The sequence below is a fragment of the Schistocerca gregaria genome, chromosome 8, assembly GCF_023897955.1.
Source record: "Schistocerca gregaria isolate iqSchGreg1 chromosome 8, iqSchGreg1.2, whole genome shotgun sequence".
Lineage (NCBI taxonomy): Eukaryota > Metazoa > Arthropoda > Insecta > Orthoptera > Acrididae > Schistocerca > Schistocerca gregaria.
The window spans coordinates 7,033,822-7,061,202 of NC_064927.1; the positions used below are offsets into that span (position 1 = coordinate 7,033,822).

Sequence of the window (27,381 nt, forward strand, 5' to 3'; positions counted from 1 at the left end):
CGGTCACGTAAGAGGTTGAATGTAACGAATGGGTGGGAAAGAGCAAGGGCAGCGGCTGTGTAGAACGAAAACACAAATTATCAGGGGTGTGAGCGTTTCGAGATGAGTCATATACAAGTTGCACTTGGTCGTCAGTGACAGTGTGGCCTAATGGATAAGGCGTCGGACTTCGGATCTGAAGATTACAGGTTCGAATGCTGTCACGCTCGTGTTTTATCAGTTCTGAAAAAGAAACATATCGTTTTAATGTAGCATTTGAGCAGTACGAAACCGTCTGAATGTTGCTGTTGACCATTTTCTGCTTGGAGATGCTGTTGAGCTTGAAACACACACTACAAGACCGGTGTTAACTAGCGAAATGATCGGCAGAGTGCCGTCACCTCGAGTTTCCACTGGCACTTGCACATCTGAAACAACGTCGGAAAGTAACTCGTTCGCCTTTTGAGTCACATCAAGTATGAGTGTTAATTTTGATGCCACTAGCTTTGCAGGTTGTCATGCAATTCCTTTACCTCTCAGAAATGATTATGAAATAAAAGTGAAGTACGTGACGAGTGTGACGTTAGGAAAACATTAGGCAGCATGGTGAGATTCTGTATGGGACCACCCAACCCAAACGAGTACTTTGTGACGTGCTGCCCGGCAAGTATTCACCGAAGCAGCCCGGCTAGCTCAGTCGGTAGAGCATGAGACTCTTAATCTGAGGGTATTGGTTTCGAGCACCACGCTGGGTGGAACGGAATTTTGTTCCGCTGCAGATGTAAATTACCGTTTTTCTGATTAACGTGATGTAATGGAAATAGCAACTTTAAACTTTGCCTACGTCTCTGTCAGTCGCAAGGAAACTGTATTTGAAGGTGAAGGTGATTTTGTAGACATGTGTGAAAGACATGTTCTGAAATGCAAGTGTTGTTGTTTGGAGAGGACATCGGTTACGTGTCAGATGTGTAGCCAAGCAGTAATGGGTCGCCATAGCTGCAAATATTAGTCGGTAATACGAAGTGTTGTCAGCTGAAGTCTGATGATCCAGACGACAGTAAGGACGAAGTACGCAAAAGTACCGCTAGGGCGCGCCTCTTTAGCTCAGTGGTAGAGCACTGGACTAGTAAACCAAGGGTCGTGAGTTCCATCCTCAAAGGAAGAAGTCGAATTTTGGAAATCAGTTGCGCGTCGTGGCCGTATAGCAAACAGTATCTGTGATGACGAACAATTAGCGACATGCCTTTTATTAAGAATTACTCTCAGATGTGATTAACGCGAATGGCGCAGATAAAGCCTTTGCAAAAGCGGTACAGCATAAGGTGGGACGAGGCAGTCTGAATTACAGTTTATAGATGTATTTCTCACATATGTCAGAGCCTCTCGCGGTCGTCGTCGTCGTCGTCGTCGTCGTCGTCGCCGCAGCCGCCGCTTCTGCAGAAGTAGCAAATGGCCATCGTGGCAATTGCGGCGAGGCACGCCCTGCCTTCGATTCCGTATGCACAAAGTTTGTGGTCTTGTTTCCCAGTCTATATTTGGTCGGTCACGTAAGAGGTTGAATGTAACGAATGGGTGGGAAAGAGCAAGGGCAGCGGCTGTGTAGAACGAAAACACAAATTATCAGGGGTGTGAGCGTTTCGAGATGAGTCATATACAAGTTGCACTTGGTCGTCAGTGACTGTGTGGCCTAATGGATAAGGCGTCGGACTTCGGATCTGAAGATTACAGGTTCGAATGCTGTCACGCTCGTGTTTTATCAGTTCTGAAAAAGAAACATACCGTTTTAATGTAGCATTTGAGCAGTACGAAACCGTCTGAATGTTGCTGTTGACCATTTTCTGCTTGGAGATGCTCTTGAGCTTGAAACACACACTACAAGACCTGTGTTAACTAGCGAAATGGTCGGCAGAGTGCCGTCACCACGAGTTTCCACTGGCACTTGCACATCTAAAACAACGTCGGAAAGTAACTCGTTCGCCTTTTGAGTCACATCAAGTATGAGTGTTAATTTTGACCCAACTAGCTCTGCAGGTTGTCATGCAATTCCTTTACCTCTCAGAAATGATTATGAAATAAAAGTGAAGTACGTGACGAGTGGGACGTTAGGAAAACATTAGGCAGCATGGAGAGATTCTGTATGGGACCACCCAACCCAAACGAGTACTGTGTGACGTGCTGCCCGGCAAGTTATCACCCAAGCAGCCCGGCTAGCTCAGTCGATAGAGCATGAGACTCTTAATATCAGGATAGTGGGTTCGAGCCCCACGCTGGGCGGAACGGAATTTTGTTCCGCTGCAGAAGTAAATTACCGTTTTTCAAATTAACGTGATGTAATGGAAATGGCAACTTTAAACTTTGCCTACGTCTCTGTCAGTCGCAAGGAAACTGTATTTGAGGGTGAAGGTGATTTTGTAGACATGTGTGAAAGACATGTTCTGAAATGCAAGTGTTGTTGTTTGGAGAGGACATCGGTTACGTGTCAGATGTGTAGCCAAGCAGTAATGGGTCGCCATAGCTGCAAATATTTGTCGGTAATACGAAGTGTTGTCAGCTGAAGTCTGATGATCCAGACGACCGTAAGGACGAAGTACGCAAAAGTACCGCTAGGGCGCGCCTCTTTAGCTCAGTGGTAGAGCAATGGACTAGTAAACCAAAGGTCGTGAGTTCCATCCTCAAAGGAAGAAGTCGAATTTTGGAAATCAGTTGCGCGTCGTGGCCGTATAGCAAACAGTATCTGTGATGACGAACAATTAGCGGCATGCCTTTTATTAAGAATTACTCTCAGATGTGATTAAGGCGAATGGCGCAGATAAAGTCTTTGCCAAAGCGGTACAGCATAAGGTGGGACGAGGCAGTCTGAATTACATTTTATAGATGTATTTCTCACATATGTCAGAGCCTCTCGCGGTCGTCGTCGTCGTCGTCGTCGTCGCCGCTTCTGCAGAAGTAGCAAATGGCAATCGTGGCAAATGCGGCGAGGCACGCCCTGCCTTCGATTCCGAATGCACAAAGTGTGTGGTCTTGTTTCCAGTCTATATTTGGTCGGTCACGTAAGAGGTTGAATGTAACGAATGGGTGGGAAAGAGCAAGGGCAGCGGCTGTGTAGAACGAAAACACAAATTTTCTGGGGTGTGAGCGTTTCGAGATGAGTCATATACAAGATGCACTTGGTCGTAAGTTACAGTGTGGCCTAATGGATAAGGCGTCGGACTTTCGATCTGAAGATTACAGGTTCGAATGCTGTCACGCTCGTGTTTTATCAGTTCTGAAAAAGAAACATACCGTTTTAATGTAGCATTTGAGCAGTACGAAACCGTCTGAATGTTGCTGTTGACCATTTTCTGCTTGGAGATGCTCTTGAGCTTGAAACACACACTACAAGACCGGTGTTAACTAGCGAAATGGTCGGCAGAGTGCCGTCACCGCGAGTTTCCACTGGCACTTGCACATCTAAAACAACGTCGGAAAGTAACTCGTTCGCCTTTTGAGTCACATCAAGTATGAGTGTTAATTTTGACCCAACTAGCTCTGCAGGTTGTCATGCAATTCCTTTACCTCTCAGAAATGATTATGAAATAAAAGTGAAGTACGTGACGAGTGGGACGTTAGGAAAACATTAGGCAGCATGGAGAGATTCTGTATGGGACCACCCAACCCAAACGAGTACTGTGTGACGTGCTGCCCGGCAAGTAATCACACAAGCAGCCCGGCTAGCTCAGTCGATAGAGCACGAGACTCTTAATATCAGGATTGTGGGTTCGAGCCCCACGCTGGGCGGAACGGAATTTTGTTTCGCTGCAGAAGTAAATTGCCGTTTTTCTGATTAACGTGATGTAATGGAAATAGCAACTTTAAACTTTGCCTACGTCTCTGTCAGTCGCAAGGAAACTGTATTTGAGGGTGAAGGTGATTTTGTAGACATGTGTGAAAGACATGTTCTGAAATGCAAGTGTTGTTGTTTGGAGAGGACATCGGTTACGTGTCAGATGTGTAGCCAAGCAGTAATGGGTCGCCATAGCTGCAAATATTAGTCGGTAATACGAAGTGTTGTCAGCTGAAGTCTGATGATCCAGACGACCGTAAGGACGAAGTACGCAAAAGTACCGCTAGGGCGCGCCTCTTTAGCTCAGTGGTAGAGCACTGGACTAGTAAACCAAGGGTCGTGAGTTCCATCCTCAAAGGAAGAAGTCGAATTTTGGAAATCAGTTGCGCGTCGTGGCCGTATAGCAAACAGTATCTGTGATGACGAACAATTAGCGACATGCCTTTTATTAAGAATTACTCCCAGATGTGATTAAGGCGAAAGGCGCAGATAAAGCCTTTGCCAAAGCGGTACAGCATAAGGTGGGGCGAGGCAGTCTGAATTACAGTTTATAGATGTATTTCTCACATATGTCAGAGCCTCTCGCGGTCGTCGTCGTCGTCGTCGTCGTCGTCGTCGTCGTCGTCGTCGCCGCCGCCGCTTCTGCAGAAGTAGCAAATGGCAATCGTGGCAAATGCGGCGAGGCACGCCCTGCCTTCGATTCCGTATGCACAAAGTGTGTGGTCTTGTTTCCAGTCTATATTTGGTCGGTCACGTAAGAGGTTGAATGTAAGGAATGGGTGGGAAAGAGCAAGGGCAGCGGCTGTGTAGAACGAAAACACAAATTATCAGTTGTGTGAGCGTTTCGAGATGAGTCATATACAAGTTGCACTTGGTCGTCAGTTACAGTGTGGCCTAATGGATAAGGCGTCGGACTTCGGATCTGAAGATTACAGGTTCGAATGCTGTCACGCTCGTGTTTTATCAGTTCTGAAAAAGAAACATACCGTTTTAATGTAGCATTTGAGCAGTACGAAACCGTCTGAATGTTGCTGTTGACCATTTTCTGCTTGGAGATGCTCTTGAGCTTGAAACACACACTACAAGACTGGTGTTAACTAGCGAAATGGTCGGCAGAGTGCCGTCACCGCGAGTTTCCACTGGCACTTGCACATCTAAAACAACGTCGGAAAGTAACTCGTTCGCCTTTTGAGTCACATCAAGTATGAGTGTTAATTTTGACGCCACTAGCTCTGCAGGTTGTCATGCAATTCCTTTACCTCTCAGAAATGATTATGAAATAAAAGTGAAGTACGTGACGAGTGTGACTTTAGGAAACCATTAGGCAGCATGGAGAGATTCTGTATGGGACCACCCAACCCAAACGACTACTTTGTGACGTGCTGCCCGGCAAGTATCCACCGAAGCAGCCCGGCTAGCTCAGTCGGTAGAGCATGAGACTCTTAATCTCAGGGTCGTGGGTTCGAGCACCACGCTGGGTGGAACGGAATTTTGTTCTGCTGCAGATGTAAATTACCGTTTTTCTGATTAACGTGATGTAATGGAAACTGCAACTTTAAACTTTGCCTACGTCTCTGTCAGTCGCAAGGAAACTGTATTTGAAGGTGAAGGTGATTTTGTAGACATGTGTGAAAGACATGTTCTGAAATGCAAGTGTTGTTGCTTGGAGAGGACATCGGTTACGTGTCAGATGTGTAGCCAAGCAGTAATGGGTCGCCATAGCTGCAAATATTTGTCGGTAATACGAAGTGTTGTCAGCTGAAGTCTGATGATCCAGACGACCGTAAGGACGAAGTACGCAAAAGTACCGCTAGGGCGCGCCTCTTTAGCTCAGTGGTAGAGCACTGGACTAGTAAACCAAGGGTCGTGAGTTCCATCCTCAAAGGAAGAAGTCGAATTTTGGAAATCAGTTGCGCGTCGTGGCCGTATAGCAAACAGTATCTGTGATGACGAACAATTAGAAACATGCCTCTTATTAAGAATTACTCTCAGATGTGATTAAGGCGAATGGCGCAGATAAAGCCTTTGCCAAAGCGGTACAGAATAAGGTGGGACGAGGCAGTCTGAATTAGAGTTTATAGATGTATTTCTCACATATGTCAGAGCCTCTCGTCGTCGTCGTCGTCGTCGTCGTCGTCGTCGTCGTCGTCGTCGTCGCCGCCGCCGCTTCTGCAGAAGTAGCAAATGGCCATCGTAGCAAATGCGGCGAGGCACGCCCTGCCTTCGATTCCGTATGCACAAAGTGTGTGGTCTTGTTTCCCAGTCTATATTTGGTCGGTCACGTAAGAGGTTGAATGTAACGAATGGGTGGGAAAGAGCAAGGGCAGCGGCTGTGAAGATAGAAAACACAAATTATCAGGGGTGTGAGCGTTTCGAGATGAGTCATATACAAGTTGCACTTGGTCGTCAGTGACTGTGTGGCCTAAAGGATAAGGCGTCGGACTTCGGATCTGAAGATTACAGGTTCGAATGCTGTCACGCTCGTGTTTTATCAGTTCTGAAAAAGAAACATACCGTTTTAATGTAGCATTTGAGCAGTACGAAACCGTCTGAATGTTGCTGTTGACCATTTTCTGCTTGGAGATGCTCTTGAGCTTGAAACACACACTACAAGACTGGTGTTAACTAGCGAAATGGTCGGCAGAGTGCCGTCACCACGAGTTTCCACTGGCACTTGCACATCTAAAACAACGTCGGAAAGTAACTCGTTCGCCTTTTGAGTCACATCAAGTATGAGTGTTAATTTTGATGCCACTAGCTTTGCAGGTTGTCATGCAATTCCTTTACCTCTCAGAAATGATTATGAAATAAAAGTGAAGTACGTGACGAGTGGGACGTTAGGAAAACATTAGGCAGCATGGAGAGATTCTGTATGGGACCACCCAACCCAAACGAGTACTGTGTGACGTGCTGCCCGGCAAGTTATCACCCAAGCAGCCCGGCTAGCTCAGTCGATAGAGCATGAGACTCTTAATATCAGGATAGTGGGTTCGAGCCCCACGCTGGGCGGAACGGAATTTTGTTCCGCTGCAGAAGTAAATTACCGTTTTTCAAATTAACGTGATGTAATGGAAATGGCAACTTTAAACTTTGCCTACGTCTCTGTCAGTCGCAAGGAAACTGTATTTGAGGGTGAAGGTGATTTTGTAGACATGTGTGAAAGACATGTTCTGAAATGCAAGTGTTGTTGTTTGGAGAGGACATCGGTTACGTGTCAGATGTGTAGCCAAGCAGTAATGGGTCGCCATGGCTGCAAATATTAGTCGGTAATATGAAGTGTTGTCAGCTGAAGTCTGATGATCCAGACGACCGTAAGGACGAAGTACGCAAAAGTACCGCTAGGGCGCGCCTCTTTAGCTCAGTGGTAGAGCACTGGACTAGTAAACCAAGGGTCGTGAGTTCCATCCTCAAAGGAAGAAGTCGAATTTTGGAAATCAGTTGCGCGTCGTGGCCGTATAGCAAACAGTATCTGTGATGACGAACAATTAGCGGCATGCCTTTTATTAAGAATTACTCTCAGATGTGATTAAGGCGAATGGCGCAGATAAAGTCTTTGCCAAAGCGGTACAGCATAAGGTGGGACGAGGCAGTCTGAATTACATTTTATAGATGTATTTCTCACATACGTCAGAGCCTCTCGCGGTCGTCGTCGTCGTCGTCGTCGTCGTCGCCGCTTCTGCAGAAGTAGCAAATGGCAATCGTGGCAAATGCGGCGAGGCACGCCCTGCCTTCGATTCCGAATGCACAAAGTGTGTGGTCTTGTTTCCAGTCTATATTTGGTCGGTCACGTAAGAGGTTGAATGTAACGAATGGGTGGGAAAGAGCAAGGGCAGCGGCTGTGTAGAACGAAAACACAAATTATCAGGGGTGTGAGCGTTTCGAGATGAGTCATATACAAGTTGCACTTGGTCGTCAGTGACTGTGTGGCCTAATGGATAAGTCGTTGGACTTCGGATCTGAAGATTACAGGTTCGAATGCTGTCACGCTCGTGTTTTATCAGTTCTGAAAAATAAACATACCGTTTTAATGTAGCATTTGAGCAGTACGAAACCGTCTGAATGTTGCTGTTGACCATTTTCTGCTTGGAGATGCTCTTGAGCTTGAAACACACACTACAAGACCGGTGTTAACTAGCGAAATGGTCGGCAGAGTGCCGTCACCGCGAGTTTCCACTGGCACTTGCACATCTAAAACAACGTCGGAAAGTAACTCGTTCGCCTTTTGAGTCACATCAAGTATGAGTGTTAATTTTGACCCAACTAGCTCTGCAGGTTGTCATGCAATTCCTTTACCTCTCAGAAATGATTATGAAATAAAAGTGAAGTACGTGACGAGTGGGACGTTAGGAAAACATTAGGCAGCATGGAGAGATTCTGCATGGGACCACCCAACCCAACCGAGTACTTTGTGACGTGCTGCCCGGCAAGTATTCACCGAAGCAGCCGGCTAGCTCAGTCGGTAGAGCATGAGACTCTTAATCTCTGTGTCGTGGGTTCGAGCACCACTCTGGGTGGAACGGAATTTTGTTCCGCTGCAGATGTAAATTACCGTTTTTCTGATTAACGTGATGTAAGGGAAATAGCAACTTTAAACTTTGCCTACGTCTCTGTCAGTCGCAAGGAAACTGTATTTGAAGGTGAAGGTGATTTTGTAGACATGTGTGAAAGACATGTTCTGAAATGCAAGTGTTGTTGTTTTTAGAGGACATCGGTTACGTGTCAGATGTGTAGCCAAGCAGTAATGGGTCGCCATGGCTGCAAATATTAGTCGGTAATATGAAGTGTTGTCAGCTGAAGTCTGATGATCCAGACGACCGTAAGGACGAAGTACGCAAAAGTACCGCTAGGGCGCGCCTCTTTAGCTCAGTGGTAGAGCACTGGACTAGTAAACCAAGGGTCGTGAGTTCCATCCTCAAAGGAAGAAGTCGAATTTTGGAAATCAGTTGCGCGTCGTGGCCGTATAGCAAACAGTATCTGTGATGACGAACAATTAGCGACATGCCTTTTATTAAGAATTTCTCTCAGATGTGATGAAGGCGAATGGCGCAGATAAAGCCATTGCCAAAGCGGTACAGCATAAGGTGGGACGAGGCAGTCTGAATTACATTTTATAGATGTATTTCTCACATATGACAGAGCCTCTCGCGGTCGTCGTCGTCGTCGTCGTCGTCGTCGTCGTCGTCGTCGTCGTCGTCTTCGTCGTCGCCGCCGCCGCTTCTGCAGAAGTAGCAAATGGCCATCGTGGCAAATGCGGCGAGGCACGCCCTGCCTTCGATTCCATATGCACAAAGTGTGTGGTCTTGTTTCCCAGTCTATATTTGGTCGGTCACGTAAGAGGTTGAATGTAACGAATGGGTGGGAAAGAGCAAGGGCAGCGGCTGTGTAGAACGAAAACACAAATTATCAGGGGTGTGAGCGTTTCGAGATGAGTCATATACAAGTTGCACTTGGTTGTCAGTGACTGTGTGGCCTAATGGATAAGTCGTCGGACTTCGGATCTGAAGATTACAGGTTCGAATGCTGTCACGCTCGTGTTTTATCAGTTCTGAAAAAGAAACATACCGTTTTAATGTAGCATTTGAGCAGTACGAAACCGTCTGAATGTTGCTGTTGACCATTTTCTGCTTGGAGATGCTCTTCAGCTTGAACCACACACTACAAGACCGGTGTTAACTAGCGAAATGGTCGGCAGAGTGCCGTAACCGCGAGTTTCCACTGGCACTTGCACATCTAAAACAACGTCGGAAAGTAACTCGTTTGCCTTTTGAGTCACATCAAGTATGAGTGTTAATTTTGACGCCACTAGCTCTGCAGGTTGTCATGCAATTCCATTATCTCTCAGAAATGATTATGAAATAAAAGTGAAGTACGTGACGAGTGTGACGTTAGGAAAACATTAAGCAGCATGGAGAGATTCTGTATGGGACCACACAACCCAAACGAGTACTTTGTGACGAGCTGCCCGGCAAGTATTCACCGAAGCAGCCCGGCTAGCTCAGTCGGTAGAGCATGAGACTCTTAATTTCAGGGTCGTGGGTTCAACCACCAAGCTGGTTGGAACGGGATATTATCCGCTGCAGATGTAAATTACCGTTTTTCTGATTAACGTGATGTAATGGAAATAGCAACTTTAAACTTTGCCTACGTCTCTGTCAGTCGCAAGGAAACTGTATTTGAAGGTGAAGGTGATTTTGTAGACATGTGTGAAAGACATGTTCTGAAATGCAAGTGTTGTTGCTTGGAGAGGACATCGGTTACGTGTCAGATGTGTAGCCAAGCAGTAATGGGTCGCCATAGCTGCAAATATTTGTCGGTAATACGAAGTGTTGTCAGCTGAAGTCTGATGATCCAGACGACCGTAAGGACGAAGTACGCAAAAGTACCGCTAGGGCGCGCCTCTTTAGCTCAGTGGTAGAGCACTGGACTAGTAAACCAAGGGTCGTGAGTTCCATCCTCAAAGGAAGAAGTCGAATTTTGGAAATCAGTTGCGCGTCGTGGCCGTATAGCAAACAGTATCTGTGATGACGAACAATTAGCGACATGCCTTTTATTAAGAATTTCTCTCAGATGTGATTAAGGCGAATGTCGCAGATAAAGCCTCTGCCAAAGCGGTACAGCATAAGGTGGGACGAGGCAGTCTGAATTAGAGTTTATAGATGTATTTCTCACATATGTCAGAGCCTCTCGTCGTCGTCGTCGTCGTCGTCGTCGTCGTCGTCGTCGCCGCCGCCGCTTCTGCAGAAGTAGCAAATGGCCATCGTGGCAAATGCGGCGAGGCACGCCCTGCCTTCGATTCCGTATGCACAAAGTGTGTGGTCTTGTTTCCCAGTCTATATTTGGTCGGTCACGTAAGAGGTTGAATGTAACGAATGGGTGGGAAAGAGCAAGGGCAGCGGCTGTTAAGATAGAAAACACAAATTAACAGGGGTGTGAGCGTTTCGAGATGAGTCATATACAAGTTGCACTTGGTCGTCAGTGACTGTGTGGCCTAATGGATAAGTCGTCGGACTTCGGATCTGAAGATTACAGGTTCGATTGCTGTCACGCTCGTGTTTTATCAGTTCTGAAAAAGAAACATACCGTTTTAATGTAGCATTTGAGCAGTACGAAACCGTCTGAATGTTGCTGTTGACCATTTTCTGCTTGGAGATGCTCTTGAGCTTGAAACACACACTACAAGACCGGTGTTAACTAGCGAAATGGTCGGCAGAGTGCCGTCACCGCGAGTTTCCACTGGCACTTGCACATCTAAAACAACGTCGGAAAGTAACTCGTTCGCCTTTTGAGTCACATCAAGTATGAGTGTTAATTTTGACGCCACTAGCTCTGCAGGTTGTCATGCAATTCCTTTACCTCTCAGAAATGATTATGAAATAAAAGTGAAGTACGTGACGAGTGTGACGTTAGGAAAACATTAGGCAGCATGGAGAGATTCTGCATGGGACCACCCAACCCAAACGAGTACTTTGTGACGTGCTGCCCGGCAAGTATTCACCGAAGCAGCCCGGCTAGCTCAGTCGGTAGAGCATGAGACTCTTAATCACTGGGTCGTGGGTTCGAGCACCACTCTGGGTGGAACGGAATTTTGTTCCGCTGCAGATGTAAATTACCGTTTTTCTGATTAACGTGATGTAATGGAAATAGCAACTTTAAACTTTGCCTACGTCTCTGTCAGTCGCAAGGAAACTGTATTTGAAGGTGAAGGTGATTTTGTAGACATGTGTGAAAGACATGTTCTGAAATGCAAGTGTTGTTGTTTTTGGAGGACATCGGTTACGTGTCAGATGTGTAGCCAAGCAGTAATGGGTCGCCATGGCTGCAAATATTAGTCGGTAATATGAAGTGTTGTCAGCTGAAGTCTGATGATCCAGACGACCGTAAGGACGAAGTACGCAAAAGTACCGCTAGGCCGCGCCTCTTTAGCTCAGTGGTAGAGCACTGGACTAGTAAACCAAGGGTCGTGAGTTCCATCCTCAAAGGAAGAAGTCGAATTTTGGAAATCAGTTGCGCGTCGTGGCCGTATAGCAAACAGTATCTGTGATGACGAACAATTAGCGACATGCCTTTTATTAAGAATTTCTCTCAGATGTGATTAAGGCGAATGGCGCAGATAAAGCCATTGCCAAAGCGGTACAGCATAAGGTGGGACGAGGCAGTCTGAATTACATTTTATAGATGTATTTCTCACATATGTCAGAGCCTCTCGCGGTCGTCGTCGTCGTCGTCGTCTTCGTCGTCGCCGCCGCCGCTTCTGCAGAAGTAGCAAATGGCCATCGTGGCAAATGCGGCGTGGCACGCCCTGCCTTCGATTCCATATGCACAAAGTGTGTGGTCTTGTTTCCCAGTCTATATTTGGTCGGTCACGTAAGAGGTTGAATGTAACGAATGGGTGGGAAAGAGCAAGGGCAGCGGCTGTGTAGAACGAAAACACAAATTATCAGGGGAGTGAGCGTTTCGAGATGAGTCATATACAAGTTGCACTTGGTTGTCAGTGACTGTGTGGCCTAATGGATAAGGCGTCGGACTTCGGATCTGAAGATTACAGGTTCGAATGCTGTCACGCTCGTGTTTTATCAGTTCTGAAAAAGAAACATACCGTTTTAATGTAGCATTTGAGCAGTACGAAACCGTCTGAATGTTGCTGTTGACCATTTTCTGCTTGGAGATGCTCTTCAGCTTGAAACACACACTACAAGACCGGTGTTAACTAGCAGAGTGCCGTAACCGCGAGTTTCCACTGGCACTTGCACATCTAAAACAACGTCGGAAAGTAACTCGTTTGCCTTTTGAGTCACATCAAGTATGAGTGTTAATTTTGACGCCACTAGCTCTGCAGGTTGTCATGCAATTCCTTTACCTCTCAGAAATGATTATGAAATAAAAGTGAAGTACGTGACGAGTGTGACGTTAGGAAAACATTAGGCAGCATGGAGAGATTCTGTATGGGACCACACAACCCAAACGAGTACTTTGTGACGTGCTGCCCGGCAATTATTCACCGAAGCAGCCCGGCTAGCTCAGTCGGTAGAGCATGAGACTCTTAATTTCAGGGTCGTGGGTTCAAGCACCAAGCTGGTTGGAACGGGATTTTATCCGCTGCAGATGTAAATTACCGTTTTTCTGATTAACGTGATGTAATGGAAATAGCAACTTTAAACTTTGCCTACGTCTCTGTCAGTCGCAAGGAAACTGTATTTGAAGGTGATGGTGATTTTGTAGACATGTGTGAAAGACATGTTCTGAAATGCAAGTGTTGTTGTTTGGAGAGGACATCGGTTACGTGTCAGATGTGTAGCCAAGCAGTAATGGGTCGCCATAGCTGCAAATATTAGTCGGTAATATGAAGTGTTGTCAGCTGAAGTCTGATGATCCAGACGACCGTAAGGACGAAGTACGCAAAAGTACCGCTAGGCCGCGCCTCTTTAGCTCAGTGGTAGAGCACTGGACTAGTAAACCAAGGGTCGTGAGTTCCATCCTCAAAGGAAGAAGTCGAATTTTGGAAATCAGTTGCGCGTCGTGGCTGTATAGCAAACAGTATCTGTGATGCCGAACAATTAGCGACATGCCTTTTATTAAGAATTTCTCTCAGATGTGATTAAGGCGAATGGCGCAGATAAAGCCTTTGCCAAAGCGGTACAGCATAAGGTGGGACGAGGCAGTCTGAATTAGAGTTTATAGATGTATTTCTCACATATGTCAGAGCCTCTCGTCGTCGTCGTCGTCGTCGTCGTCGTCGTCGTCGTCGTCGTCGTCGCCGCCGCCGCCGCTTCTGCAGAAGTAGCAAATGGCCATCGTGGCAATTGCGGCGAAGCACGCCATGCCTTCGATTCCGTATGCACAAAGTTTGTGGTCTTGTTTCCCAGTCTATATTTGGTCGGTCACGTAAGAGGTTGAATGTAACGAATGGGTGGGAAAGAGCAAGGGCAGCGGCTGTGTAGAACGAAAACACAAATTATCAGGGGTGTGAGCGTTTCGAGATGAGTCATATACAAGTTGCACTTGGTCGTCAGTGACTGTGTGGCCTAAAGGATAAGGCGTCGGACTTCGGATCAGAAGATTACAGGTTCGAATGCTGTCACGCTCGTGTTTTATCAGTTCTGAAAAAGAAACATACCGTTTTAATGTAGCATTTGAGCAGTACGAAACCGTCTGAATGTTGCTGTTGACCATTTTCTGCTTGGAGATGCTCTTGAGCTTGAAACACACACTACAAGACCGGTGTTAACTAGCGAAATGGTCGGCAGAGTGCCGTCACCGCGAGTTTCCACTGGCACTTGCACATCTAAAACAACGTCGGAAAGTAACTCGTTCGCCTTTTGAGTCACATCAAGTATGAGTGTTAATTTTGACCCAACTAGCTCTGCAGGTTGTCATGCAATTCCTTTACCTCTCAGAAATGATTATGAAATAAAAGTGAAGTACGTGACGAGTGGGACGTTAGGAAAACATTAGGCAGCATGGAGAGATTCTGTATGGGACCACCCAACCCAAACGAGTACTGTGTGACGTGCTGCCCGGCAAGTAATCACACAAGCAGCCCGGCTAGCTCAGTCGATAGAGCACGAGACTCTTAATATCAGGATCGTGGGTTCGAGCCCCACGCTGGGCGGAACGGAATTTTGTTTCGCTGAAGAAGTAAATTACCGTTTTTCTGATTAACGTGATGTAATGGAAATAGCAACTTTAAACTTTGCCTACGTCTCTGTCAGTCGCAAGGAAACTGTATTTGAGGGTGAAGGTGATTTTGTAGACATGTGTGAAAGACATGTTCTGAAATGCAAGTGTTGTTGTTTGGAGAGGACATCGGTTACGTGTCAGATGTGTAGCCAAGCAGTAATGGGTCGCCATAGCTGCAAATATTTGTCGGTAATACGAAGTGTTGTCAGCTGAAGTCTGTTGATCCAGACGACCGTAAGGACGAAGTACGCAAAAGTACCGCTAGGGCGCGCCACTTTAGCTCAGTGGTAGAGCACTGGACTAGTAAACCAAGGGTCGTGAGTCCCATCCTCAAAGGAAGAAGTCGAATTTTGGAAATCAGTTGCGCGTCGTGGCCGTATAGCAAACAGTATCTGTGATGACGAACAATTAGCGACATGCCTTTTATTAAGAATTACTCCCAGATGTGATTAAGGCGAATGGCGCAGATAAAGCCTTTGCCAAAGCGGTACAGCATACAGACCGTTCTTCGGCGTAACTCGAGAGGGTTGCGCCCTTCGATATTATTGTCGTTAATTTCGAAGTGCTAGGAGTTTCAGTGATCGCTGCAGCTGCCGTTGTCCCGAGCCTGTGCCGCCGTTGGTCCCAGCCGCCGCTGCCGCCGCCGCCGCCGCCGCCGCCGCCGCCGCCGCCGCCGGTCTCCCGCCGACGCCGGTTGCCGCCATCGTATCCGGTTCCTGCCGCTGCTGCCGCTGCTGCTGTTGCCAACCGCCGCCGCCGCCGCCGCCGCCGCCGGTTCCCGCCGCCGCCGCCGCCGCCGCCGCCGCCGCCGCCGGTCTCCCGCCGACGTCGCCGCCGGTTGCCGCCACCGTATCCGGTTCCTGCCGCTGCTGCTGTTGCCGACCGCCGCTGCCGCCGCTGCCACCGCCGCCGCCGCCGCCGCCGCTCCCTGCCCGTCTTTCTTTCTGTCGTCTCTGCTTACGTCTTACCCTTCCTCCTCTTCAGTCTCTTGTCCTTGTCCTTTGACTGTCCCCTGTTATTTTTCCTCTTTTCCCCTCTCCCACTTATCCTCTCACCATGACAACCCCCACAACTACCGCCACTACCACTGCAATCGTGTACACGTCCCCCTCACTTGCTGCCACCACCATCACGTGGTGTGCTCATTCACCGCCTCCCCCATATATTCCCCCCCTCCTCACTCTTCCCACCCCCGCTCCTTTTGTTGCTCCCTCCCCTGTTCCTACCCCCCATGCCTCACGTGACCCATTCCCTCCCCTCCCACATGTGACTCATGCCACCCCCGCCAGGGTTGTTGCCCGTCGGGCCACCACCCACGCCACACCATCATCATCGTCATCACCATCACCATCACCATCACCATCGCCCTCGCCATCGCCAGTGCCAACCACTGCCACTGCATCTTCTGTGGCGCCAGCTCCAGCCCCAGCGCCAGCACCAGCACCACCACCAGTGCCTGCACCGCCGGTGGGACCTGCCGTCTCCCGCCATCTCCCGGTCGTCCCCATCCCCCACACCTCTTCCCGTCCCTCTCCCGCTGTGAAACGTCCCAGCGGCACCCCAGCCTCTTCTGCTCCCAAGAAGTCGCAGACTCTCCCCCCTCCAACCCCCCAGGATGCCATGGATACCACCTCACCTTCCCTATCTACTCCCTCCTCTACCTCCCCCTCCTACAGGTACCTCCTTTCTCACCCTGATCCCTCTCTCCTGGAGGCCCGCAATCTTACCCTTCTCCTCCGCCAGCACTTCCCCGGAGCCCCGATCTCCCTTCTCACCCCCCGTCGGGACTCCGTCCTGATCACATCCCCCAGCCCCACCCTCCACTCCGACATCCTCTCCCGCATTCCCCTCAAACGGTTTGGTCCCCATGCCTCCCTTGCCCCTGCTCCCCCCCCCTCCTCATCCCGACAACCCCAGCCGCCCCGTCGCCCACCGACCCTCACTGCCGTGATCACTCGGCTTAGCCCGATGATCACGGAGGAGGAGGTGTTGGCGGAGCTGAAGGCCCATCCCTATCTAGAGGTTCGAGCTGTCCGCCGGATTCACAATCCAGCCGGCCCCACCCGCCTCATGCGGGTGTTCTCCGAGCATGCTCCCTCCATAGACCTCCTCCTCAAGGAGGGTGCCCTCCTTTTCAACCGCCGTTATAAGGTCGACCCCTCCCGCTCCCCTCCACAGTCCATCCGCTGCCAGAGGTGCTTGCGCTATAATGCACATCCTACATCTGAGTGCCGCGAGGCCCCCGTCTGCCCGCACTGCAAAGAAGCGCACTTCCTCCGGCAGTGCCCCAACCTTCAGTCCCCCCCCTCCTGTAACACCTGTAACCTCCAACACCCAACCTACTCCCAAAAGTGCAAGGCCCGACCCCCTCCCTCCGCTCCTGAACTCACTGTCCCTGTCCGCCCCTTGGATGCCCCCACCCCTCCCGGCAATTCCCTCCGTCCCCCCCCCACAGCTGAGGACATCATCCGCTTTGTAACCGTTGTCCTTCAGAACATCCACCCCTTTCAGCGCCCCCACACCCTCCAGCAGGTATCCCTTGCCGCCCGTTCCGTCTTCCAGCTCAACACTTACGCCACCTACTCCCATAACCAGGCCCATTTTACCTTCTCCCGTCTCGACACCCTCGTCTAAATTCCCACTATGGCGCGACAGCAACGTATCCTGTTTAACAACATCCGTTCCCTTCCTGTCAACAAGAATCTCCTTATGCATACCCTCACCACCCACCGCGTGGATGCCTTCCTCCTAAACGAAACATTCCTCCAGCCCCACCATACTGTCCATACCTCGCCCTACCTCCTTCACCGCTCTGACAACCCCCTCCCGATAGCGCGTGGCGGAGTTGCCATTGGCCACCATCGCCAGATCCCTGTTCGGCTCCAACCCCTCCTTCCCAACCCCACGGAACACCTGATCCTTAGTCTATTCTTCCCCGGCCTCACCGTTACCTGCGCCACCATCTATGTCCGCCCCTCTGCCCCTATTCCTTTTGACTTCCTTTCCCACATCGACCGTACCTTCTCCTCCTAAGTGATTGCCGCAGATCTCAATATCCATAGTCGCTCCGCCACCCAGTTACAGCGGTGGCATCGGTTCCTCGCCACCATCCAAGGAGATGTCCTTCCTCTTCCCCAACACACCCGCCCTGAATCCAATACCACACCCGATGTCGTCCTAGCCTCCCCCAATCTCCTTGGCCGCATAGCGGTGGACGTCCTCGACCCTATTGGCAGTGACCATCTCCCTGTCCTTCTTACCATATCAGACGGTCGTCGCCCCCGTCCCGATCCTCGCCTTGACCCTCCCCCCAAGTATGTCCATGATTACTCCCGTGCCGACTGGAATGCATACCGGGATACCCTTACTACCTGGGTCGATAGCCACCCCCTCACCTACCACCGCCCACATGACATAACCCATGCCGCATCCTTTCTCCAGCAGACCTTGTCTGAGGCCGTGGAGGCCCACATCCCTACCGTCGCCATCCACCCGCACCGTCCCACTTTACCCCCACAGGCCGTCCTCCTCCTTCGAGAATCCCGTCGTCTCTACCGTGCCTTCCTCCACACGCGTGACCGGGACATACTACAACGCCACCGGCAACTCCAGAGACACATCCGGAACTTGCTCGCGGCTAAGAAACGCCGGGACTGGCGACAGACATGCACCAGTCTTAATGCTACCCTACCTATTAACTCATCCAAATACTGGTCAGCCTTCCGCCGCCTTACTGGATCAAAACCCCCCCCTTACTATCCTCTCCTTCATAATGACAATCCCTTTCCTGACAACCTTAGTAAGGCCAACCATTTTGCATCCTACCTCACCGATGTCTTTACCATCCCTGCCGATCCCCAGTTCGATTATTCCCTCTTCCCCGATGTCCGCGATCGAACTGACACCTCTATCCCTCCACTAGCTCCTGGCTTCCAGTACTTGGACAACATTACACACACTGAACTCAATACCCCTATAACTACTCAAGACATCATCGATATACTCCGCACCAAACGCAACACTGCTCCTGGTCACGACCGTGTTACTTACCGTCACCTCCGTGAAGCTCCCGCCCCCTTCCTCTCCACCCTGGCCAGGCTGTACAATGTGGTCTTGTCCACCGGCTTCTACCCCGACCTGTGGAAAACCTCCCGGATCCTGATGTTCCTCAAACCCGATAAACCACCTTCCGCTGTCTCCTCCTACCGTCCTATAAGCCTTACCTCAGTCTTCAGCAAGGTCCTGGAATCCATTCTAACCCGCCGCATCCACCAGCATCTCCACCGGCACCGCTTCCTTCCCTCCACCCAATGTGGCTTTCGACCATCCTTCTCTGCCGATGACCTTCTCCTTCACCTCACTCACCTCCTCTCCGAACAACTCAACTCCCGTCGCTCCGCCATATTCCTCTCCCTTGACCTTGAACGCGCCTATGACCGAGTGTGGCATTCTGGTCTCCTCTTCAAGCTCCAAACCTTTGCTCTTCCTATTAACTACGTCCGTCTGATCGCCTCCTTCATTTCCCACCGCCCTTCCTATGTCACTATCCACAACACTGATTCCTACACCTTCTACCCCTCTGCCGGTGTGCCCCAAGGTTCCGTCCTTTCCCCTCTTCTTTACCTTCTTTATACGGCGGACATGCCTCCACCTGCACCCCCCCTTCACCTTCTCCAGTACGCCGATGACACCGCCTTCCTTGCCCTTGCCCCCACCCTGCAACGCTCCCAACACCTTCTCCAATCCCATCTTGACCGGTTCACCTCTTGGTGTAACCAGTGGTTGCTCAAGGTCAATCCTTCCAAGACCCAGGCAATCATCGTAGGCAAAACCACCCCTTCCTTCCGTCTCCTTGATTTCTATCTTACCATTTATGGCCGTCCTATTAACCTCACACCCACCCTCAAGTACCTTGGCGTCACCCTTGACCGTCGCCTCTCCTGGACCCCTCACCTCCGGACAATCCAAGCCAAGGCACGCTCCCGACTCCACCTCCTGAAGCTCCTTTCTGGCCGCACATGGGGTCTGGACCCCTCCACCGTCCTCCACACCTATAAATCTCTCATCCGCCCTATCCTCTGTTATGCCCATCCCGCCTGGATCTCTGCCCCGCCTACCTTTTACAAATCCCTTCAAATCCTTGAACGGCATGCACTCCGCCTCGCCTATCACATCCGCCTCCCTTCCCCCACGCGGCTCCTCTATGACCTCATCCCCTTCCCACACCTCCTTCTCTTCCTCCAACGGATACGGATCCTCTACACCTCCCGCAAGCTTGATCCTCCCCACCCGCTTGTCTCTTCCATCCTCTCCCACCCCAACCCACTGCCGCGCCTGTACTCCTGTATCCCACCTGCTCTCCATCTTCACACTCTCCACACCCTCTCCCAAGGTGGCTTCCGCCGACTCCCCCTCCCGGATGATGCCCTCCTCCCCTCCATCTACCCCTCCTACCAACTTTGAGCCTTGCCTTCCCCTCTCCTCTCATTTTCCTGTGGGCACCCTCTCTCCCTTCTCTCCCTCCCTCTCTCCCTCCTTTCATCCTTACCTCCCCTCCCCCTCTCCCTGGGCTTCCACCCCCCTTTTTTCGTTTTCTCCCCTCCTCCTCCCTGGCATCCTATCTCCCCCTCCCTCCTTCCCTCCCCCTGTTTTTTCCCTTGGCAGGCCCCCAGCTCTTCGGTGTGGACAGTGCCCCTGCAAGCGCCGAAGCCCATCTCCGCAGTGTCCGTGTCTTTCGTCCCGTCTGTGCCTCGAGTGTTTCTTCGTTTTCTGCTCCACCGTTCACCTGTGCTAGTGTTCTCTGTTCCGTGCTGTGCTGCCCGTCTTTTTAAAACTGAAACAGTGCTGCGTCAGTGAACGACTTCATTTCTTTTTATTTCTCTGTTGTCTTCTGATTTTGGTCCTCCATGTCTGTGTTTTGAGATTATGTCTTCCTGTTTTTATCTCTTGTATGTTTCTTGTGGCCGAAGAGCGGCATATTAGGCCGCTGCCAGCCTACCTTTGTAGGTCTAAAATGACAATAAAGGAAAAAAAAAAAAAAAGGTACAGCATACATTATTGTCGTTAATTTCGAAGTGCTAGGTGTTTCAGTGATCGCTGCAGCTGCCGTTGTCCCGAGCCTTTGCCGCCGTTGGTCCCAGCCGCCGCTGCCGCCGCCGCCGCCGCCGCCGCCGCCGCCGGTCTCCCGCCGACGCCGGTTGCCGCCATCGTATCCGGTTCCTGCCGCTGCTGCCGCTGCTGCTGTTGCCAACCGCCGCCGCCGCCGCCGCTGGTTCCCGCCGCCGCCGCCGCCGCCGCCGCCGCCGCCGCCGCCGGTCTCCCGCCGACGTCGCCGCCGGTTGCCGCCACCGTATCCGGTTCCTGCCGCTGCTGCTGTTTCCGACCGCCGCTGCCGCCGCTGCCGCCGCCGCCGCCGCCGCTCCCTGCCCGTCTTTCTTTCTGTCGTCTCTGCTTACGTCTTACCCTTCCTCTTCGTCAGTCTCTTGTCCTTGTCCTTTGACTGTCCCCTGTTATTTTTCCTCTTTTCCCCTCTCCCACTTATCCTCTCACCATGACAACCCCCACAACTACCGCCACTACCACTGCAATCGTGTACACGTCCCCCTCACTTGCTGCCACCACCATCACGTGGTGTGCTCATTCACCGCCTCCCCCATATATTCCCCCCCTCCTCACTCTTCCCACCCCCGCTCCTTTTGTTGCTCCCTCCCCTGTTCCTACCCCCCATGCCTCACGTGACCCATTCCCTCCCCTCCCACATGTGACTCATGCCACCCCCGCCAGGGTTGTTGCCCGTCGGGCCACCACCCACGCCACACCATCATCATCGTCATCACCATCACCATCACCATCACCATCGCCCTCGCCATCGCCAGTGCCAACCACTGCCACTGCATCTTCTGTGGCGCCAGCTCCAGCCCCAGCGCCAGCACCAGCACCACCACCAGTGCCTGCACCGCCGGTGGGACCTGCCGTCTCCCGCCATCTCCCGGTCGTCCCCATCCCCCACACCTCTTCCCGTCCCTCTCCCGCTGTGAAACGTCCCAGCGGCACCCCAGCCTCTTCTGCTCCCAAGAAGTCGCAGACTCTCCCCCCTCCAACCCCCCAGGATGCCATGGATACCACCTCACCTTCCCTATCTACTCCCTCCTCTACCTCCCCCTCCTACAGGTACCTCCTTTCTCACCCTGATCCCTCTCTCCTGGAGGCCCGCAATCTTACCCTTCTCCTCCGCCAGCACTTCCCCGGAGCCCCGATCTCCCTTCTCACCCCCCGTCGGGACTCCGTCCTGATCACATCCCCCAGCCCCACCCTCCACTCCGACATCCTCTCCCGCATTCCCCTCAAACGGTTTGGTCCCCATGCCTCCCTTGCCCCTGCTCCCCCCCCCTCCTCATCCCGACAACCCCAGCCGCCCCGTCGCCCACCGACCCTCACTGCCGTGATCACTCGGCTTAGCCCGATGATCACGGAGGAGGAGGTGTTGGCGGAGCTGAAGGCCCATCCCTATCTAGAGGTTCGAGCTGTCCGCCGGATTCACAATCCAGCCGGCCCCACCCGCCTCATGCGGGTGTTCTCCGAGCATGCTCCCTCCATAGACCTCCTCCTCAAGGAGGGTGCCCTCCTTTTCAACCGCCGTTATAAGGTCGACCCCTCCCGCTCCCCTCCACAGTCCATCCGCTGCCAGAGGTGCTTGCGCTATAATGCACATCCTACATCTGAGTGCCGCGAGGCCCCCGTCTGCCCGCACTGCAAAGAAGCGCACTTCCTCCGGCAGTGCCCCAACCTTCAGTCCCCCCCCTCCTGTAACACCTGTAACCTCCAACACCCAACCTACTCCCAAAAGTGCAAGGCCCGACCCCCTCCCTCCGCTCCTGAACTCACTGTCCCTGTCCGCCCCTTGGATGCCCCCACCCCTCCCGGCAATTCCCTCCATCCCCCCCCCACAGCTGAGGACATCATCCGCTTTGTAACCGTTGTCCTTCAGAACATCCACCCCTTTCGGCGCCCCCACACCCTCTAGCAGGTATCCCTTGCCGCCCGTTCCGTCTTCCAGCTCAACACTTACGCCACCTACTCCCATAACCAGGCCCATTTTACCTTCTCCCGTCTCGACACCCTCGTCTAAATTCCCACTATGGCGCGACAGCAACGTATCCTGTTTAACAACATCCGTTCCCTTCCTGTCAACAAGAATCTCCTTATGCATACCCTCACCACCCACCGCGTGGATGCCTTCCTCCTAAACGAAACATTCCTCCAGCCCCACCATACTGTCCATACCTCGCCCTACCTCCTTCACCGCTCTGACAACCCCCTCCCGATAGCGCGTGGCGGAGTTGCCATTGGCCACCATCGCCAGATCCCTGTTCGGCTCCAACCCCTCCTTCCCAACCCCACGGAACACCTGATCCTTAGTCTATTCTTCCCCGGCCTCACCGTTACCTGCGCCACCATCTATGTCCGCCCCTCTGCCCCTATTCCTTTTGACTTCCTTTCCCACATCAACCGTACCTTCTCCTCCTACGTGATTGCCGCAGATCTCAATATCCATAGTCGCTCCGCCACCCAGTTACGGCGGTGGCATCGGTTCCTCGCCACCATCCAAGGAGATGTCCTTCCTCTTCCCCAACACACCCGCCCTGAATCCAATACCACACCCGATGTCGTCCTAGCCTCCCCCAATCTCCTTGGCCGCATAGCGGTGGACGTCCTCGACCCTATTGGCAGTGACCATCTCCCCGTCCTTCTTACCATATCAGACGGTCGTCGCCCCCGTCCCGATCCTCGCCTTGACCCTCCCCCCAAGTATGTCCATGATTACTCCCGTGCCGACTGGAATGCATACCGGGATACCCTTACTACCTGGGTCGATAGCCACCCCCTCACCTACCACCGCCCACATGACATAACCCATGCCGCATCCTTTCTCCAGCAGACCTTGTCTGAGGCCGTGGAGGCCCACATCCCTACCGTCGCCATCCACCCGCACCGTCCCACTTTACCCCCACAGGCCGTCCTCCTCCTTCGAGAATCCCGTCGTCTCTACCGTGCCTTCCTCCACACGCGTGACCGGGACATACTACAACGCCACCGGCAACTCCAGAGACACATCCGGAACTTGCTCGCGGCTAAGAAACGCCGGGACTGGCGACAGACATGCACCCGTCTTAATGCTACCCTACCTATTAACTCGTCCAAATACTGGTCAGCCTTCCGCCGCCTTACTGGATCAAAACCCCCCCCTTACTATCCTCTCCTTCATAATGACAATCCCTTTCCTGACAACCTTAGTAAGGCCAACCATTTTGCCTCCTACCTCACCGATGTCTTTACCATCCCTGACGATCCCCAGTTCGATTATTCCCTCTTCCCCGATGTCCGCGATCGAACTGACACCTCTATCCCTCCACTAGCTCCTGGCTTCCAGTACTTGGACAACATTACACACACTGAACTCAATACCCCTATAACTACTCAAGGCATCATCGATATACTCCGCACCAAACGCAACACTGCTCCTGGTCACGACCGTGTTACTTACCGTCACCTCCGTGAAGCTCCCGCCCCCTTCCTCTCCACCCTGGCCAGGCTGTACAATGTGGTCTTGTCCACCGGCTTCTACCCCGACCTGTGGAAAACCTCCCGGATCCTGATGTTCCTCAAACCCGATAAACCACCTTCCGCTGTCTCCTCCTACCGTCCTATAAGCCTTACCTCGGTCTTCAGCAAGGTCCTGGAATCCATTCTAACCCGCCGCATCCACCAGCATCTCCACCGGCACCGCTTCCTTCCCTCCACCCAATGTGGCTTTCGACCATCCTTCTCTGCCGATGACCTTCTCCTTCACCTCACTCACCTCCTCTCCGAACAACTCAACTCCCGTCGCTCCGCCATATTCCTCTCCCTTGACCTTGAACGCGCCTATGACCGAGTGTGGCATTCTGGTCTCCTCTTCAAGCTCCAAACCTTTGCTCTTCCTATTAACTACGTCCGTCTGATCGCCTCCTTCATTTCCCACCGCCCTTCCTATGTCACTATCCACAACACTGATTCCTACACCTTCTACCCCTCTGCCGGTGTGCCCCAAGGTTCCGTCCTTTCCCCTCTTCTTTACCTTCTTTATACGGCGGACATGCCTCCACCTGCACCCCCCCTTCACCTTCTCCAGTACGCCGATGACACCGCCTTCCTTGCCCTTGCCCCCACCCTGCAACGCTCCCAACACCTTCTCCAATCCCATCTTGACCGGTTCACCTCTTGGTGTAACCAGTGGTTGCTCAAGGTCAATCCTTCCAAGACCCAGGCAATCATCGTAGGCAAAACCACCCCTTCCTTCCGTCTCCTTGATTTCTATCTTACCATTTATGGCCGTCCTATTAACCTCACACCCACCCTCAAGTACCTTGGCGTCACCCTTGACCGTCGCCTCTCCTGGACCCCTCACCTCCGGACAATCCAAGCCAAGGCACGCTCCCGACTCCACCTCCTGAAGCTCCTTTCTGGCCGCACATGGGGTCTGGACCCCTCCACCGTCCTCCACACCTATAAATCTCTCATCCGCCCTATCCTCTGTTATGCCCATCCCGCCTGGATCTCTGCCCCGCCTACCTTTTACAAATCCCTTCAAATCCTTGAACGGCATGCACTCCGCCTCGCCTATCACATCCGCCTCCCTTCCCCCACGCGGCTCCTCTATGACCTCATCCCCTTCCCACACCTCCTTCTCTTCCTCCAACGGATACGGATCCTCTACACCTCCCGCAAGCTTGATCCTCCCCACCCGCTTGTCTCTTCCATCCTCTCCCACCCCAACCCAGTGCCGCGCCTGTACTCCTGTATCCCACCTGCTCTCCATCTTCACACTCTCCACACCCTCTCCCAAGGTGGCTTCCGCCGACTCCCCCTCCCGGATGATGCCCTCCTCCCCTCCATCTACCCCTCCTACCAACTTTGAGCCTTGCCTTCCCCTCTCCTCTCATTTTCCTGTGGGCACCCTCTCTCCCTTCTCTCCCTCCCTCTCTCCCTCCTTTCATCCTTACCTCCCCTCCCCCTCTCCCTGGGCTTCCACCCCCCTTTTTTCGTTTTCTCCCCTCCTCCTCCCTGGCATCCTATCTCCCCCTCCCTCCTTCCCTCCCCCTGTTTTTTCCCTTGGCAGGCCCCCAGCTCTTCGGTGTGGACAGTGCCCCTGCAAGCGCCGAAGCCCATCTCCGCAGTGTCCGTGTCTTTCGTCCCGTCTGTGCCTCGAGTGTTTCTTCGTTTTCTGCTCCACCGTTCACCTGTGCTAGTGTTCTCTGTTCCGTGCTGTGCTGCCCGTCTTTTTAAAACTGAAACAGTGCTGCGTCAGTGAACGACTTCATTTCTTTTTATTTCTCTGTTGTCTTCTGATTTTGGTCCTCCATGTCTGTGTTTTGAGATTATGTCTTCCTGTTTTTATCTCTTGTATGTTTCTTGTGGCCGAAGAGCGGCATATTAGGCCGCTGCCGGCCTACCTTTGTAGGTCTAAAATGACAATAAAGGAAAAAAAAAAAAAGGTACAGCATACATTATTGTCGTTAATTTCGAAGTGCTAGGTGTTTCAGTGATCGCTGCAGCTGCCGTTGTCCCGAGCCTTTGCCGCCGTTGGTCCCAGCCGCCGCTGCCGCCGCCGCCGCCGCCGCCGCCGCCGCCGGTCTCCCGCCGACGCCGGTTGCCGCCATCGTATCCGGTTCCTGCCGCTGCTGCCGCTGCTGCTGTTGCCAACCGCCGCCGCCGCCGCCGCTGGTTCCCGCCGCCGCCGCCGCCGCCGCCGCCGCCGCCGCCGCCGCCGCCGCCGGTCTCCCGCCGACGTCGCCGCCGGTTGCCGCCACCGTATCCGGTTCCTGCCGCTGCTGCTGTTTCCGACCGCCGCTGCCGCCGCTGCCGCCGCCGCCGCCGCCGCCGCCGCTCCCTGCCCGTCTTTCTTTCTGTCGTCTCTGCTTACGTCTTACCCTTCCTCTTCGTCAGTCTCTTGTCCTTATCCTTTGACTGTCCCCTGTTATTTTTCCTCTTTTCCCCTCTCCCACTTATCCTCTCACCATGACAACCCCCACAACTACCGCCACTACCACTGCAATCGTGTACACGTCCCCCTCACTTGCTGCCACCACCATCACGTGGTGTGCTCATTCACCGCCTCCCCCATATATTCCCCCCCTCCTCACTCTTCCCACCCCCGCTCCTTTTGTTGCTCCCTCCCCTGTTCCTACCCCCCCATGCCTCACGTGACCCATTCCCTCCCCTCCCACATGTGACTCATGCCACCCCCGCCAGGGTTGTTGCCCGTCGGGCCACCACCCACGCCACACCATCATCATCGTCATCACCATCACCATCACCATCACCATCGCCCTCGCCATCGCCAGTGCCAACCACTGCCACTGCATCTTCTGTGGCGCCAGCTCCAGCCCCAGCGCCAGCACCAGCACCACCACCAGTGCCTGCACCGCCGGTGGGACCTGCCGTCTCCCGCCATCTCCCGGTCGTCCCCATCCCCCACACCTCTTCCCGTCCCTCTCCCGCTGTGAAACGTCCCAGCGGCACCCCAGCCTCTTCTGCTCCCAAGAAGTCGCAGACTCTCCCCCCTCCAACCCCCCAGGATGCCATGGATACCACCTCACCTTCCCTATCTACTCCCTCCTCTACCTCCCCCTCCTACAGGTACCTCCTTTCTCACCCTGATCCCTCTCTCCTGGAGGCCCGCAATCTTACCCTTCTCCTCCGCCAGCACTTCCCCGGAGCCCCGATCTCCCTTCTCACCCCCCGTCGGGACTCCGTCCTGATCACATCCCCCAGCCCCACCCTCCACTCCGACATCCTCTCCCGCATTCCCCTCAAACGGTTTGGTCCCCATGCCTCCCTTGCCCCTGCTCCCCCCCCCTCCT

At 52.5% G+C, this 27,381-nt stretch overlaps 5 non-coding genes across 5 annotated transcripts; all 5 read left to right on the top strand.

Annotated features, from left to right (window-relative positions):
• The first annotated feature begins 2,180 nt into the window (after nt 1–2,180).
• Nucleotides 2,181–2,253, top strand: Trnak-cuu (transfer RNA lysine (anticodon CUU)). The gene has a single exon. It is a non-coding gene; the product is annotated as a tRNA-Lys (tRNA).
• Nucleotides 2,254–3,683: 1,430 nt separating this feature from the next.
• Nucleotides 3,684–3,756, top strand: Trnak-cuu (transfer RNA lysine (anticodon CUU)). The gene has a single exon. It is a non-coding gene; the product is annotated as a tRNA-Lys (tRNA).
• A 1,454-nt stretch (nt 3,757–5,210) lies between these two features.
• On the top strand, nt 5,211–5,283 carry Trnak-cuu (transfer RNA lysine (anticodon CUU)). The gene has a single exon. It is a non-coding gene; the product is annotated as a tRNA-Lys (tRNA).
• Nucleotides 5,284–6,738: 1,455 nt separating this feature from the next.
• On the top strand, nt 6,739–6,811 carry Trnak-cuu (transfer RNA lysine (anticodon CUU)). The gene has a single exon. It is a non-coding gene; the product is annotated as a tRNA-Lys (tRNA).
• A 7,527-nt stretch (nt 6,812–14,338) lies between these two features.
• Trnak-cuu (transfer RNA lysine (anticodon CUU)) lies at nt 14,339–14,411 on the top strand. Its single transcript has one exon. It is a non-coding gene; the product is annotated as a tRNA-Lys (tRNA).
• The last annotated feature ends 12,970 nt before the right edge of the window (nt 14,412–27,381 follow it).